Source organism: Antechinus flavipes, chromosome 4 (genome assembly GCF_016432865.1).
Source record: "Antechinus flavipes isolate AdamAnt ecotype Samford, QLD, Australia chromosome 4, AdamAnt_v2, whole genome shotgun sequence".
Classification (NCBI taxonomy): domain Eukaryota; kingdom Metazoa; phylum Chordata; class Mammalia; order Dasyuromorphia; family Dasyuridae; genus Antechinus; species Antechinus flavipes.
Window position 1 is genome coordinate 257,159,111 of NC_067401.1, and position 17,596 is coordinate 257,176,706.

The window sequence follows — 17,596 nt, forward strand, 5'->3', positions numbered from 1 at the left end:
TACTGCATTGCTGACAAGAGCTAAGTCTATTACATTTAATCATCACATAAACTTGTAGTTATTATGTACAATATTCACTTGGTTCTCATCGCTTTACTCAGCATCTGTTCATGCAAGTCTTTCCAGGCTTTTCTGAAATCAGCCTTTTCATCATTTTTTATAAAACAATAGTATTCCATTACATTCAAATATCACCACTTATTCAGCTAATCCTCAATTGATGAGCATCACTCAATTTCCAGTTCCTTGCCACTACAAAAAGCACTACTACAAACATTTTTGGCATATTTGGGTCCTTTCCACTCTTTTATGATCTCTTGTGATCTCACTGGGTCTCATACCATGAGGGTTCTTCCCTGGAGGGAGTATAGAAGTGCGGAAAGGAAGGTAAGCTGTATAGGCTTTTACTATGCTCCTAGCTTTCTCTCTTGTTATTCCAAATTGCAAATGTAAAGCTCGAGAAGCCTGATGATATTTAGAATGAGATTCTTGGACTTCTTGAAATAAAGGAGTATTGGCCAACATGGTTAGAAGGCTATCTGTCTTTGAATTACCATCAAAAATAGGACCTGGAAGTCCACTATGAGAGTAAACATGCAAGATATAAATCTTATCTGGATGCTTTTTCACTTGCTCTTGAAGTTTCTTAATTTTATTTGGGCTGTGGCAATTCTTTGTACCATACCTACTGACTAGGCTGAATCAGATATTATATTTATATAATATAATATATCATAATATATTAAATTAGATAATAATTAGATAATAATTGGATAATAAATTAGAGTCAGAATGATTGCATACAATTCATTCTGCTGAGTGGACTGAAAAGGAGTTCTGGTTTCTCTCTTTATAGTTAAGTCACAAGAGTATATAGCACAAATATTATGTTTGGATGCATCTGTAAAGATATTTGGTCCTTTAAGAGGAACTTTAGAAACTTTTTCTTCAAGAATCCATCGCCAATTATATAATAGTCTGGTTATCTTTAATGGAGACTCGTGTGTAAAATTTGGAGCCGTGGCCAATAAAATTTGCCACTCTGGGATGGTTTCACAGCACACATTAATTTCTGCACTAGTATAAAAGGTGTATCTTGTTAGGTCTTATCCCAGATAATTGTACTGCTTGCTTAATAGCCTTTAATAAAATTCTAGCCACAAGCACTGGGTGAGGAGTAAGGCTTTGTTCTGGTTTTGCTGGGAGTTTCACCCACTCTATCACACTGTCTTCTTGATGAAGGACTGCTGTGGGTGTTTCTTTTGTAGCAAAAACTGATATTTCCAAGGGTTCCTTTTTCAACCACATTAGATAAAGCCAGTTCGACTTCTCTCAAAGCCTCTTGAGTTTTTTTTGGTAAGCTGGCATGGTGGGTTTAAAGCACTGTCTCCCCTTAAAATGTTATATAATGATTGCAATTGATAGGGAGTCAAGCCTAACACTGGTCACATCCATTGGATATCTCCTATCAACTTCTGAAAGTCATTTAAGGTGTTTAGCTTCTCTGTTCTTAAGCAAAGTTTTTGTACTGTAAGCACCTTAGGGTATACTTTATATCTTAAATATTGAAAAGGAGCATGTCTTTGGATTTTTTTCTGGAGCTATATGCAATTTGTAGTTCCTTAGTGTTTCTATGGTCTTTTGTAGACATGCTTCTAACATTTATTCCTCAGGTGCACATCCCAATATATCATCCATGTAATATAATAACATTACTTTTGGAAATGCTTTTCTTTTTTTTTTTAATTTAAATTTAAATTTTTAAATTTTGTTTTGGAAATGCTTTTCTTACTGGAGCAAGACCAACAGCAACATACATTTGACATATAGTAGGGCTGTTTTTCATTGCCTGTGTCAAAACTGTCCATTCATATCTTTTATAAGGCTCAGCTAAGTTAATGCTGGGCACTGAAAAGGCAAGTCTTTTCATATCCTCCTTATTAGAGGGATAGAATAGAAACAATCCTTAATATCTATAACCCAAGGAGGCCATTCTCTAGGCAATTGAGTAGGAGATGGAAGTCCAGGCTGAAGAGTTCCCATAGTTTCCATCTGTTCATTTACTTTTCTTAAATCAGTCAACATCCTCCATTTTCCAGATTTCTTTCTTACAACAAATACAGGGGAATTCCAAGGACTTAGAGAAGAATGTAAGTGTCCCTGGTCAAATTGCTCCTGTACTATATCTAATAAGGTCTAATTTTATCACTAGCTAAGGGCCACTGTTCTATCTACACTGGTGAATCATTTTTCCATTGAATAGGAATAGGTAAGAGTGTTGGCAGGCCTTCAACAGCAGCCTTGCCTAAAAAACCAAAATACTCATTTGTAATCCTAACTATTGTAGAATGTCTCTTCTCCGCAGATTGATGGGGATTTTTTTTCAACTATAAAAGGAATAAAAACTGTTTCGCCTTCAAAAGTCCATCTCAAAGGGCTAGCACTAACTTCAGCTGCTATTGATCCTCCTACGCCAGACATGTAGGTGTGTGCTTTAATCTTTGGCCAGTGACTGGGCCAATTGGTACCTCTAATGACTGTATGATCTAATGACTGTATGATCTGCACCTGTATCTACCAATAGAGGTTTCCCAGAGTTTATCTTCTGAACCAGGATTAGAAGCTGCCTCACTGATTTACTGAAAACCCTTTTCACCCCAAATGAAACTGATCTTTCCTGAAGTTTTTTCAGTCTATTTTGACCTGGAAGGTGGTTTCATTTCATCAGACTCTGTTGAGAGGCTTGGTTTCATATGGTTTTCAAGGGAAACTGGGAGAGCTCAAGCAGCTTCCTAACTTTACTCTGCCATCTTGGCTCCACCTCCAGAACGCCAGTTGAGGCAATTTTTAAACTCCTCACTGATATAATTTTGCTGTCCATTTTTTCCTGTAATTCAGTTAACTTCTCTAGGAATTTTGATGCTATACCACTTGGTGCATACATTTTTAAAAAAATTTTTTTTTGTGATTTTATTTTTTGTGGTACCTCTTTAACAGATGTAGTTTCCTTTCTTATCTCTTTACTTTTTCTTTGTCTAAGACCAAAATTGGTAACCTTGGAGGGGGGTTGTTTTGTTTTGTTTTTGCTTCAGCTGAAATATAACATATTCTGCTTCAGCACTTTACCTTTATTCTGTGTTTACCTCTGTTTCAAATGTGTTTCTTGTAAATAACATATTAAAGGATTCTGGTTTTTAATGAACTTTGCTATTCAGTTCTGTTTTATGGAAGAGTTCATCCAATTCATATTCATAGTTATAATTATTAATTGTGTATTTTCTTCCATCCTATTTTTCCCCATTTATAGTTTTTCTCTCTTTTCACCTTGTCCCACCTCACTAGTATTTAACTTCTGACCACCACCTACTTCATTCTGCCCTCCATTCTATTACCTCTCCCCCATGTTCCTTCACTTTTTCTTTCCTAGATCCCTATAGGATATGAAAAAATTCTACATCCATCTGAATATGTATGTTATTCTTTAATTCAGCCAAATCTAACAAGAGTAAGGTTCAAACAATGCTAGCTTCTTCAATATTTTCTCTCTATTGTAATGTAACTATATTGTGTGCCTCTTTATGTGATGTTAATTACCCTATTCTCCTCCTCCTTTTCTCCCAATACATTTTTTTTCCTACCCTTTTGTAAAGGACTGAAACTCTTAAAAGGTGTGCTTAAATCAGAAAATGGAGCACTTAAGAGTGCAGATTAATAGTCTTAAGCCCAAAGAGGCTTCTTAAAAGTGTTCATAAAAGATTTTAAAAGGTTGACAAAAGAAGTAGAAGAAAAAAATGAGAAATGAAATGAGAGATATGCAAGAGAAAGTCAAACAGCTTGGAAAAGGAAGAAAATTGACTGAAGAAATACAATAGGTCAAATCCAAATCCCTGTTTTGTGCTGATATTTAAATCAGAAAGAGCCAAAACAGAGAAAGAAAATTATTTCTATAATTTCCTTAATGAATATTGATGAACAAAATCTTAAATAAAATATTAGCAAAGAGATTACCGCAACATATTAACCGGATAATACACTATGACTAATTGGGATTTATATCAGTAATGGAGGAAAACTATCAGCATAATTGACCATAGCAATAGCAAAACTAACAGAAATCTTATGATTATCTCAATAAATATCTGGTCTCCCAATCTCATCGAAGCTGGAAGTACAGTAGTTACTCATAGTCTTTACTACACTAGTGATTGTCATGAAATCGAGTGGGACAATTTGTCCTTCCTTAGGCATTCTGGTTAGTTTCTACTTCTGGGAGCTCACCACATTGGTTTCAGACATTGGACACTAAATGTAGACCACTTTTAGACATATTATGTCTTAGAATTCCTGAGCTTAAATGATTCTTGGCATAGAGGTTTTTTTTTAAATGTTTAATTGAGACTTTAAAAAATGCTCTCAATTCTTATTGACTTTCTTTCCCCCATCCCTCTTGCTAATTACATAGAGCTTTTCACATGTTATGGAAAAGTTGTTGTTTGGTTGTTTAGTTATGTATGACTTTTTGTAATTCCAGTTGGGGTTTTCTTGACAAAGATACTGGAGTGGGTTTCTAGCTCATTTTATAGATTAGGAAACTGAGGCCATTGGGGCTAAATGATTGTCTGTTGCCACATTTAAACTGAGGTCCTTCCGATTTGAGAGCTTGCATTTTATCCAATACACTATCTAGCTGTTCTACAAAGATGTAGTTAAACAAAACAAATACATTAGCCTTTCCAATTTAAGATGCCTCATTTGGCACATGGTTAGCCCATCACTTCTTTACAGAGTAGAATAAGACAAAATTCTTAGTCAGTAAGGCCTCTAAAGGCACTTCATCATGACATTCATCAGAGTGTATTATCTTTTGATAAGATTGCTTTTCTTTTCATTGTTATGATCATTGTATAAATCGTGGTTACTTTAATAACAAGAAAGAATATACCTTTTAACACAGATCCAGGGACTTGTATAATTAATGAAATCCATTAAAAGAAATATATTTTAGAGAGACAATACTTTTAGAGGAGACAAAAAATAGACAAAGTTTGTTTTTTGATCATTATCCTTATTTATTTTGCTGTTTCCATTAATGCTGTTTATGGAAAAAAAAACTTTAGAGCAGGTCTATGTAGAGAAATAAAATTTTGGGGGGAATGTCCCTTCTTTTACAATTTCTTTTCAAAATCCGTTAGCATGAATCATTTTACATTTCATTTTATTTTTATTCTGAAATTAAACAATGCATGAAATGAGCATTTCTATATGCATATTGGAGTTGATAGAGAGGATGGTACATGAAAATGCAAATCTCTATTATGTAAGGCTTAGCATGGATAATTGATAGTTGATTATATTTTCAAAAGTAAAATTCCATTTTGTCTAGAAACCCAAACAAATGAGTTGATCTGTGACAGTGCTTTGTGGTGTGTATAAACATTTAATTGCACTATTATTGAAGTTGCACTTGTAAATTTTTATCTTAAAAATATAAACATAGGCTTCTTGTTCTTTAAACCATTAACCACCTAAACAGTTGACTGTTCATGCATATCTGACTAGAACTGAATCTAGCTCTGTTGTAAATTAAAATAAACTTTTAAGGAAAATACAAAACAGATAGTGGTTGGAAAATGAATTAGAATGCTGTTTAGAGTAGGATCAGACTGTGAATAGTCTCTAAATTGCAATTTGGGTCTGAAAGAGAGATTCAGTCTTTAAAAAAGCTAACCAAAAAATGAAAGGCAAGTATGGTATATAATGCAGTTCATCTGGATTTCAGATGACACATACTAACTATGTGATCATGGACAAATCACTTGATTTCTCAGTACTTCAGGTAGTATTTTTTTTTCTAAATTAAGATTCTAAGTTTTCAGAAACTTACTTCTCTGTACAAATGGAAGCTCAAATGGGCCAATAAAAAGAAAACCTGGGGGATGCAGAGCTGGAAAAAAAAATAGAAGAAGCAATGGCAAATTTCTAGCTTGTAACAATTTGAATTTTTTTTTAAACTAAAGGGCATGTCTTTATGTGGTCAGAGGAATGGACTTAATATTGATCTAAAATGACTCATGGTATAAGGGAAAGAACGTTTCATCTAGAATGGGAAGACCTGAGTTCTAATCCTGATTTTATTGCTTACTACTTATGTATCCATGGACACATCACTTTTCCTGTCATTTGGGTCTCATTTTCTTCATCTGTAAAATAAGAAAGCTGGCCTTTTGATGTTCTCTGAGTGCTAATTCTAGACTTCTGATATAAATTGAGTGAGTACTACGTGTAGAGAGCCTCAGGATAAATGAGAACAGGATACACAGGAGGGAAACATGGAAGATTGGTTTGCAATGTAGTTGATGAGAATATTTAATGCTCCCAATCTTCACAATTGATATTTAAGTGCATTTTGCTGGCTATCGATAGATAGACCTGTCAAATCTCTCATTTGTGCAGTCAATTTCATTACTACAGGCTATTTGGGTGTTTGGGATGGGTAGGTAAAAATAAAATAAAAATAATACTCTTTTTATCGTACAATTTTTTTTCTCTGAACTTTTGGATGCAGAGAGAAAAATAAAAGGATGAGAACTTAGGTATCTGAAACCTTCTGAGTTTTTTGCTTTTTTGTTTTTGAGGCCCATGAAAGAGACTCTAAGAGCAGTTAATATCAGGATCAGGATCAGAGGAAGAAATATATAGTTCAGTGGGAGTGGAATTGGCATTTAAAAAGAGAAGATGCTCTTCTGTAACAGCTGTGGTGATGCTTGAGATCAGTCATTGGTCTATTAGCTATCTCAATGGCCTGTCCTCCTGATCTTTGGCTGTGCCAAGAATAGGGAACAATTGAGACCATATTGCTGTTCATATGATGGAAAATTTCAAAGACCATGTAATGTCACTGATGAGTCTGATGCAGGAATTGTAGGGTGTTTTGTTGTTGTTGAGTCATTTTTTAGTCATGTCCAATTCTTTGTGATTCCATTTGGGGTTTTCTTGGCAAAGATACTGAAATGGTTTGGTTGATGAGTGGTAATCAATATCAGCCTAGAGGGAGGGCTCCACTAAAGTGACATAAGGTTTTTCTTTTCAACATTTTTGTAGGTAACTTAATGAAGGTATAGATGTTATACTTATTAAATGGATAGCCAACATAAAGCTGGAAAGAATAATTATTATATTGGATTTATAGACATGATTCAAAAAAATCTCAGCAGACTAAAATTGATGGAATAAATCTAATAAAATGAAATTTAATATAGATAAATACTTGAATTAAAAAATCAAATTAATGAACTACACAAGTTGTAGAGAATAGATTTCCTTGTTAACCTCTCTGCTTCAAGTCTTTCCCCACCCGATCCATTCTCCATTCAGCTGCCAAGAAGCTTTTTTTTTTTTAAGTATGGATCTCGCCATGTCACATTCACTTAGCCCTATAAGTTCTAGTGGTTTTATATCATCTTTTTTTGGTGGTTTTTGTTTTGTAGGCAATTGGGGTTAAGTGACTCACCTAGGGTCATACAACTAGGAAGTGTTATGTCTGAAAGCAGATTTGGACTTAAATCCTCTTAACATTAGAGCTAGTGCTGTGCCCCAGGCTCTATATCATCTTTAGGATTAATACAGCATCTCCTGGTATTTAAAGCTCTTTATAACTTGGCACATTCCAATCTTCCCAGCCTTCTCTATTGCACTCTCCTCCATGAACTCTATGATCCAATTTATTGTTATTGTTGAGTTAGTTCAGTCATGTATGACACTTCATGACCTCATTTGGCGTTTTCTTGGCAAGGATACAGGAGTGGTTTGTTATGGCCTTCTCCAGCTTATTTTTACAGATAAGGAAACCGAGGCAAACAAGGCATACTGAGTTGCTTAGTAACTGTAAATTTCTGAGGCTGGATGAGTTCAAATCCATGAAGATGAGTTTTCCTAATTCTGAGTTCAGTACTCTGTTCTCTCTCTTTCCTTTTTAAATTATAGCTTTTTATTTACAAAACATATTCATGGGTAGCACTCTATTCTCTATGCCAAATAGCTGGTCCATGATCCAATTACACTGGATTATTTGAAATTCTTCATATATGACCTTCTCTGTGTCCCTTAAACCTAGAGTAAAGGATTTACTTCCTCAGATGCTTGTCTTAATTTTCCTAGCTTTCCTCAAGACTAAGTACAAATTTCTTCTTCTGCAGGCTTTTCTTGGTTCTCTCCTCCCCTCTGCTAGTGCCTTCCTTTTCTATGTTGCCTTCTGCCCATTCTGTATGCACAGACAGACACACACACACATATACACACAACCCCTAAGAATTTATATTTTGTCATCCTCAATAGAATGAATCCTCCCTGAGGGCTGGGATCCTTCTTGCTATTGTATTTCCAGAGCTTAGCATAGTGCCTGATACATAAGCACTTAATAAATAACTGCTGACATGATAACTGAAAAAATTCAGATTAAAAAAAAACCTACACACTTTAAAAAGGGGATATAGTTGACAAGCCAAAACTTACTTAAATATCAAGCCAAATAACATTTCTTTTTGTGTGCATATTTACTTTTGGACACAATTCAGAGAAAATTGAAAAAAATCACACCATTATTTATTTTTGATTTATTTATTTTTTTGCTGAGCCAATTGGGGTTAAGTGACTTGCCCAGGGTCACACAGCTAGGAAGTATTAAGGATATTCTTTCTTTCTTTTTTTTAAAACAGTTTTTGGTTCAAAATTCTCTCTCCCTCTCCAACCCCTTTTCCCCTGCAAAAGGTGAGCAATATGATATTAGCTATACCTAGGAAATCCATATAAGATTTTCAAATAATTTCTATGATACATAAAACTTTTTCTTTCTTTTTTTAAATTAAAGCCTTTTATTTTCAAAACATATGCATAGATGATTTTTCAGTATTGATCCTTGCAAAACTTTGTGAAGGGAATCCCCTTCCTCCTACTCCCTCCCTTAGATGACAAATAATCCAGTATGTGTTAAACATGTGCAATTCTTCTATACATATTTCTACAATTATTGTGCTGCACAAGAAAAATCAGATCAAAAAGAAAAAAAATGAGAAAAAAAAAACAAAATGCAAGCAAACAGCAACAAAGAGAGGGAAAATAATATGTTGTATCCACACTCAGTTCCCACAGTCCTCTCTCTGGGTTTAGATAGCTCTCTTCAAAACAAGACCCAAGGAAATTACCTGAATCATCTCATTGTTGAAAATAGCCACATCCATCAGAATTGATCATCATATAATCTTGTTGCTGTGGTACATAAACTTTCAAATAGGAGAAGGATATTTTTTGCATCCTGAAGTGTAAGTACCATAAACCTTATTTATAGCTTGGTTCTCTATGTCCTGGTTTGGTAGATTTAATAGAATTCTAAACCTCAATAGTATGCATTTCTGGAAAATCCAAATCCCAAACACAGAAATACAAATAGGATATAACTAGGAGGAATTTATGACACACACAAAAAATCCCTCAAATTGTTTTACAGGTTTTTCCTACTGCAGATTACTTGCAAGCATTATTGTGTCATTTGAGGAAAACAAGATGGGATTTGTGAATGGCAAAGTTTTTTAGGAGCATAATTCCAGAGTTAGAAAGGACCTCAGAGACTATATAGCTTGATCCCTTCATATATGTATATTTCCATATTTCCTACTAACTGGGAAGATGAGGATAGTGAAACATTTGAATTCGTTGAAATTGGTTATCTAATCTATGTTGAGTACCAATATGGTAAGCCCTTGGGAATTAGGAGAGGGTAAAGCTTTCATATCACCCTTACTACCTCCTAGCTGCTCTCCTTGACTTTAGGCCCTTCCTTATCTAATCCAAATTGATTTTTGCTGCATATAAATTATAAAGTTTCCTTTGTGTTTCATACTTAGAATGTACCAGATTCAAATCACAATGCATTTCATTTTATAATGAATTTTATAAATATTATGACAAGCAAGTTCAATAAATTTCTCTTCTTTCATGGACTCTGGCTTACACTTTTTATTTATTTAATACATTCTTTTGTGGCAAGTGGAAAACAATACCAGATTTGGAATCAGATGACTTGTATTCTCTAAGACTCAGTTTTCTCATTTGCAAAATTACTAGTTGATCTCAGAGGTCCATTCCCTCTCTAAACCTTAGGAATGAATGCAGCTTTTGATCAGAGCTGATCAGAACCCAAATGAAGAGCCACTGATCAGAACTGAGTAAAGGAAATAATACAATCCATAGGGAAAATTATGGTCTTTTGAGTGAGGAAAGAAAAGTGCATTTACAGAGAAAAAGAAGCAGAATAGTCTATAGTCATGCACGAAACCAAACATCTTTTTAAATGTGGTGCCGACTATGGGCTCACTCTCTCAACCTCCACTTACATTGAAAATTTGGATCTCTATAAAGTAGTTGGTTACTTTCTTCCTTGGGGTTCTAGGAGCAACCTTAAGGGGTTTGATTTTTTCTTCTAATACTATCAATTATAAACTCCCATTCATTGTGTTCAATTCTATTTGATCAGTTAAAATTTCCTCAATTTAATTTAATGTTAACATAAATCAGCTTTTACAAAGAGATATTAATGGGAAAAGGTAGAGTAAGAATTAAAATACAACAGTTCCTCAGAAATCTAGGATATATTCTTTTACAAGTATAAAGTCCCAAGGAAAGCAGACTGAAGTTTTAGATAAAAGACATAATTCACAGGTCTTTGTTGGATAGAAATCCTGTTTTGTTTTGGTGGAATCCTTATTTTCCCGAGAGTATATTGTTTCTTGCTGATTTCTAAGTTTAGGGGTCTTTGTAAAATCTTGAAGTTGTTTTTCTGGCATGTATTTAGTTTGTTCTTGGCTCCAACATTTCAACACTGATGCTTTTGCTAGTCCCTGCTGTGTGGGGGACATTCTTAGAACCTCAATGTTGTCACTGTCAAATCCAAGTCATCTGGATCTTTCAAAGTTTAAAAGATCTTCCTCCAGTTGAGGTGGTAAATATTAAAGATGACTTCCTCTCCCTTCCCAAATTATTCTTTCCTGAGCACTTGACTGGCACTTTTCCACAACTGTTCTGGTCTATTACAAAATCCCCAGATTCTAAACTCACTTATGTTCTTCTCTAAGCTCCATAGGAAATGATTATTTCTCTCAAATAACCATAAGATATTTCTAACTTGATATAATTTGCTTTTATCCAGTGGCTCAAACACATTTAATTCCTTTTATTGATTCTTCACTGATGGTTTATGCTACTAATTGATGTATTCAATAGAGAAGCTTAAGTCTTTTCTTTACCTAGCTCATAACTTGAATAGAGGCAACTACATTTTGCATTGGACAGAGCACTAGATCTGGATTCAGGAAGATCTGAGTTCAAATATGATCTCAGACACTTACTGTTGAGTCCTAAATAAAAAAATCATAGCCACCCCCTTTCTTGCCATTAGGACTGGAAATTGAGTTTTAAAAAAAGAGTCCAGGAAAAACTTTGAGGCTCTGACCATCTTTACATACCATTGTGTTATAATCTCCAGATGCTTTATCTCAATCCTTGCTAGGATAATTCCCCCTCTTTTTGTGTATTGCCCCTTACCTCTCTATCTCTTGTCTGTGACCTTCTTATCTTGACTTCTATTCTGTCGGGATTAAGTTATGATCCTTTTCTGGAATTATGGTTTATTCATCCTCCCAGTGACTTTGCTCCCATTATCTGTTTTTGTTTCCCCTATCAAACTCCTATATATGTTCTCTGCCTTGGTTCATCTGGACCAAATGCTTTGGACAAGAGTCCCATGTAGTCAACTAGCTTAAACTGCACATTAAAGATTAAAAACAAATCTCTGCTTGCCTCAGTTTCTCTGGTATTACGTTACTAGCTTTGTGACCTAGGCAAATCACTTAATTTCTATTTGCCTAAGTTTTTCATCTGCAAAATGAATGACATATTGGAGAAGGAAATGGCAAACAATTCTAGTATCTTTGCCAAGGAAACCCCATTGACTTTGTTCATGTCATGTAGAGTCTGACACTCTAAACAAGAACAGCATGCCTTTAATTGATTGATTCAATCCCAAAGTTGTGGCCTTCTTTAATTTTTTTTTTCAGGGAGGGAGGGAGGCTTGCTCAGTGTCACACAGCTGAAAAGTGTTATGTCTGAGGTCACATTTGAACTCAGATCCTTCTGACTCCATGGCTAGTACTCTATCCACTGTGCTATCTAGCTATCCCACTTTTTAATTATTGAGGTACAGGTATATAGCACTTTTTTTTTACACCCAAAGAATTTGCTCCCTTAAAAAAATCCAAAACTTTATCAGTGAAATCATTTATTAAATCTACAAATCTACTAGCTCATTTGGCAGCATGAGAACAGGAACAGAATTTCATAATTATGGGAGCTTAAGAAGACTAATTTTCCAAGCTTTTTCTTGTTATAGTAAACTGCTGCGGAGGCCCATAGAGGAAAAAGGAGCTCAAAGTCCATCCTTAAGGTAAAATTAGTAATCATTCTGGCAAAGTAGGAAAATGATGAGATGTGTGGGAGGGTATTAATTCTTGTGAGGGTTCTCTAAGTACAGTTCTTTGTCCTATATTAGGAACAGAAAGAAAAAAGAATAGGATTTACAGATGGTTTTCAAGTAAAAGAGAGACAGTTCCATATAATTAATAGAATACTCATCTTTTTACTTTTTGGATATGAAGACCCAAGTTCAAGTATTGCTTCTCACAAAAAGTGACTGTAAACTTGGGCAAGTCACATAATCTTTTTTGGATTATTGGCAGCTCTCTGATTTCAGGTTACAGAGAGGGTGACCAACCAAAGTCAATTTACTTTGATAGTGGGAGTTTCCACATGGTAGTGTTCCCTCTACCAGTGAAATTATAATCCAATCGTATCCCAGTTGGAGTAGAAGACTCTAACATATTCAGTAATCAGTGTAGATGAATCTGGGAGAAAAAAGGAAATAGATGATTGGAATAGGGGAATAAGCTTCTTGAAGGCAGTGGAATCATGGGTTGTGCTCTTGCCCTTGTGTGCTAGGGAAGGATGGAGGAGACGGGATACCATGCATTCTTGTACTGTGCATTCTTGCCAGAGTGGGTAGGAAGTGTGGAGATATTTTCTGACTCACTGGCAGGATGCTGAATCTCTTTGAGATCTATCTTGTGGGAACAAAATATCAGTAGCAAGTACATTTTGACAAGGATAAAATCAACTTTCAGGAGCAGCTTGAGAAAAATCTGACTCAATTGGTGTCCTTATGATGGAGGGTGCAGAGCAGGAGAAGAGCAAGAAACAGCTTAGGATTCATAAGAGGAACAGATTAAAATCTCCTCCACTTATGTTACCAATGAGAAGGTTAATTACCTAGTTCTTTTTAGGAGGCCATAGTGGGACAAATATTAGGTGGCACAAATTAATTACAAATTAATCACTATTAATTTATTTATTGGGTGCCAGTAAATGCAAGGCACTGTAAGTGGGGATACACAGTGATTAATGAGGAGATGTGCATTTATAGGTCTAACACAGAACAATAGATTTGGCCTGTTTTTTTATTTATTTGTTTTCATATATATGTATTTTAGTACCCCTAATCTCCTCTGATAGAATCTAAGTAGCTTGAAGGCAGAGACTGTTTCATTTTTGATTTTGTTTCTCTAACATCCAGCACAGTGCCTTCATAAATATATCCACTGTAGCTTACTTGGGGGAAGTAAGGGAAAGAAAGGGGAAAAGAAAGAATAAAGTAAGAAGTTCACAGCAGAAAACAAGAAAACCCTACAAGGAAGCAAAGAAAAGATGGACAATTATGAATGCAGTGTGTTTCATTTTTAATGTACACTTTCTTGAAATGGATATTTATTGTTACATATTTTGAATCCTTTTTTATGTTCTGTTGTGACAATTTTTTTCTGTTTCCTTTTTCTATTTAAGTTTTAAAACAAATGAAAAATGCAAAAAATAAAAACCCCAAACAAACAAAAAAACCCACCTCAAACAAAACAAAACACAGGTCTTGAATCCAGTCTGATTCATACTAGCTGTTAATCTATGCCATACTTGCTACTTATATCTAGCATATAGTAGTTCTTGATGATTGATTATATGACCAAACAAGGGACAACAGGAGTTAGAAGGGGAATATTTACCTCTTCCTGCAGTATGTGGGGATCAGGAAAATCTTCAGGGAAGAGCTGCCCTTTGGGTTGGGTCTTGAAAGATTGTTTAATATAAATAAATGAATGGACATGTTAAGTTTTAGCTTCCAGTGACACATGTAAGACAGAATATGCAGGGGATAACTGGAGTTACAGAAATGGAGCTTGGGTGGGAGGAGAGGGTTGGCCATGAAAACAGCTCAGCAATAAGTTGGACCTGATTCAGTCTAGTTGTTCAGGTTCAGTTAACAAAAACAGTTAATTTAGCCACGGTCCAAAAAGAAATAGTTTCCTTTGACTCCCAACTGAAATGTTTTCAATTAGCTGGTGTTTTGGGTTGGATGTGGAGTGGCTCAGGGACTTCAGGTCACACGGAGGATTAAAAACTTTCTTAATAGGAGCAAGTTGGAGAGGTGGAATATAAGAAGATTGCACTTAGAGGTAGAAAATAGACATTCATATACACATGCTTATATACATTTTTTGACTATTGATTAAACATTGCTAAAGCTGAGTATATCTTCCATACAATGGCACAGGTAGGTGTCCAAGTCCTAGTTATTGGGCTCCAAATCCTTTAGTCCATCACAGCTTTCTAGAAAAGCTCCTTTCCCTTCCATAGATTGTACTTGATTATCAAAAGCGATCCAATTCTCTTGCCTTTATGCATTTCCTCTTATTGGAAGTTAAAAGAAAGAAAACATTTCTTTTTGAGTAAAAAAAGTCAAATAGTATTACTATTACAAATCTGGCAGAACAGACACCATGAATGTTTGTTCCCACTAAAATATGTAATTCAAATTGACACTGATAAAGGGATAATATGCACAGAGAGCCTGAGACAAACTATAGCCAATAGGAACCAATAGGGACAAACTATAGGGAGAACAAACCCATATGGTGCCACATGGAGATTCAACATTGGAATCTCAGACTAATGCTCTTTGGCTCATCACACCATGGACTGGATAGAAGGTAGATCAAAGACAACGTGACAATGGTAAATCAGGGGCACCCAACAAACCGCCAGGTGGTTCATGAGCAATGGGAAAATCACTATCCATACCAGCTCAGGTATGGTGAGGGAAAGGAAGGAGGGACAAATGAGAAAAGGAAAAAAAAATGATAGGGATATTTTAAGTTAGAATGGATCATTTCCTGTTTTTGTATTTTAGTTTCATTCTCTATAAAATGAAGATGTCCTAGATAATCTCTAAGGCCATTTCCTACTCTGTCATTCTCTTGTTCTAGTTCCCATTTGGGAGATTAGGCACCCTTACAAGCAGTAACATAACTTCTCCCTAAGGAGAAGGGACGAAGAAAATTATTGCTGTAGCTCTGGGGCATTGTACAACAGAAACAAGAATTTATTAAGCATCACTATATTCATAATATTTTGCCAGAAAATGAGAGATATACAAAGTTTAGGTAAGACATCTTACCTTCAAGATCATTCTAGTAACAATAATATACAATAATAATATTGTATGAAACCTGAAGATGAAATGGGTGTAGTGGAAGACAAAGAGTTAACTCAGTGGAAAAAATATATAAAAAAGTAAATTTAAAGCTTAAAAACCTAGAGTAGTGTTCCAGACTCACTAGGATACATCCCTCCCAAAGAGGGGAGGTTTAGAAAGCATAAACCATCATGGAATAGCTTAAATAAAGCAATAAACATTTCATAGACAAATTTGGAACTTGTATGATTCATTAAAGGGCCTGTGGCTAGATGACTCAGTGTACAGAGCACTAGGCTTGAAGTCAAGAAGACTCATCTTCTTGAGTTCTAATCTGGCCCTATTAGCTGTGTGACTCTGGGCAAGTCACTTAACCCAATTTGCCTCAGTTCCTCATCTGTAAAATGAGTTGTAGAAGGAAATGGCAAACCATTTTTGTTAAGAAAACCTCAAATGAAGTCACAAAGATTCAAAAATGACTGAAGTTACTGGACAACAACTATGATCTACTATTTTTAGTCAATTGACAGGTTTCTTTGTCTGCAGAACCTTTATGGCTTGCTTATGCATGGATGAAACAAAGTGGATATTTTGTTCTGTGCAATACATATTGGTGAATAGTCATTCATAAACTCTGGTATTCAGAATATCCCCAGGCTAATCTCTGTCCATCTGTCTTTCTTTCCCCTCTCCTATCTTGTTCTGCTCCCCTTCCCTCCTCATTCATCTACCCTCTGAAAATCTGGTGCAGTGAAGAGAGAGTTAGCGTTAGAGCCAGGTAGCTCTGGGTTTAATGTCATTCTAGCACATACTTGCTATGTGACCTTAGGCAAGTCTCTTAATCTATAAATCACTCAGGACTTTCTCTAAGATTATCCTTTAATAAGAATCTAGACTCAAACTAAAATCATAAATATTTCCTTAATTTTAGACCTGGTACTGAGCATGCCCAAATATGAACTTCTTGTGAATTATGTAGAATTCTTTTCTTTGCATCATGCTACTCTCTACAGGAAGGCCCTTGGGAAAAGCTGAAGAAGAAGAGGAGGAAAGACAGAAGAGGGATAAAAGAATACAGGACTTATTCTTCCTGTATGATCTTCCCCATGATCTGAGTTCCAATAAGGAGTTGTCAGTTCTCTAATCAGGATTCCAGGGGATTTGTCCCACAGATGGGGCAAAGAAATGGACAATCTGTATCAGGTTGATGATTGGGGTACTAACTCATCAAACTAATCAAGTATTTCATTGATCAACCAATGGCTATTGCCTTTCCATGACACAGATGAATTGTACCACCTTCCTGATTGTAGTAATAGACAATTGACAAGCCACATTGTTTGGTGTAGACAATCTTTTCCAGTAATTTATCTGAAGATGGAATAGTAATAAGGCTGGTGGAAAGATTAAGGGACATTTTTTTCTCTAGAATGAGAGGGTCTGAGCAAGTTTGTAAGCAGACATGAAACTGAACAAGAAAGAAGGAGATGACTACTGAAATAAAGTCCTAGAGAAGATAGGAGAGAATGGAGTCATAAATACAAGTAGAAGGATTAGCTTTAAAAGAGTTAATAAAATTAGAGTAGAAAGATTGTCCAAGTTGAGCTTATGCAAGATAAAGAATATAAGCTCCCTGAGAGCAAAGATCTCATTTTTATTTTTGTATATTCAATACCTTAACAGTTGAAAGACATTTAATAAATGCTTATTGAATTGAATAGAACAAATTTATAACAGGTGAAATTATCTTGGTTTTATGATTTTTCCCTGAGTGGTTGAGATCTGTTCCTAACAGAGAAGATTAATTTAGAATATCTAGAAATATCCCATTTAAAAATACATTTCACAAATTACATATCAGGGGAGTATACTGGAAGGTGTTAAAAAGTATTGATGGTTCTGGGGAGGTCATAGAAAAGATGGATTTAGAAAAGATCATTGGATTCAGTGTTAGGAGGTCAATGATGAACT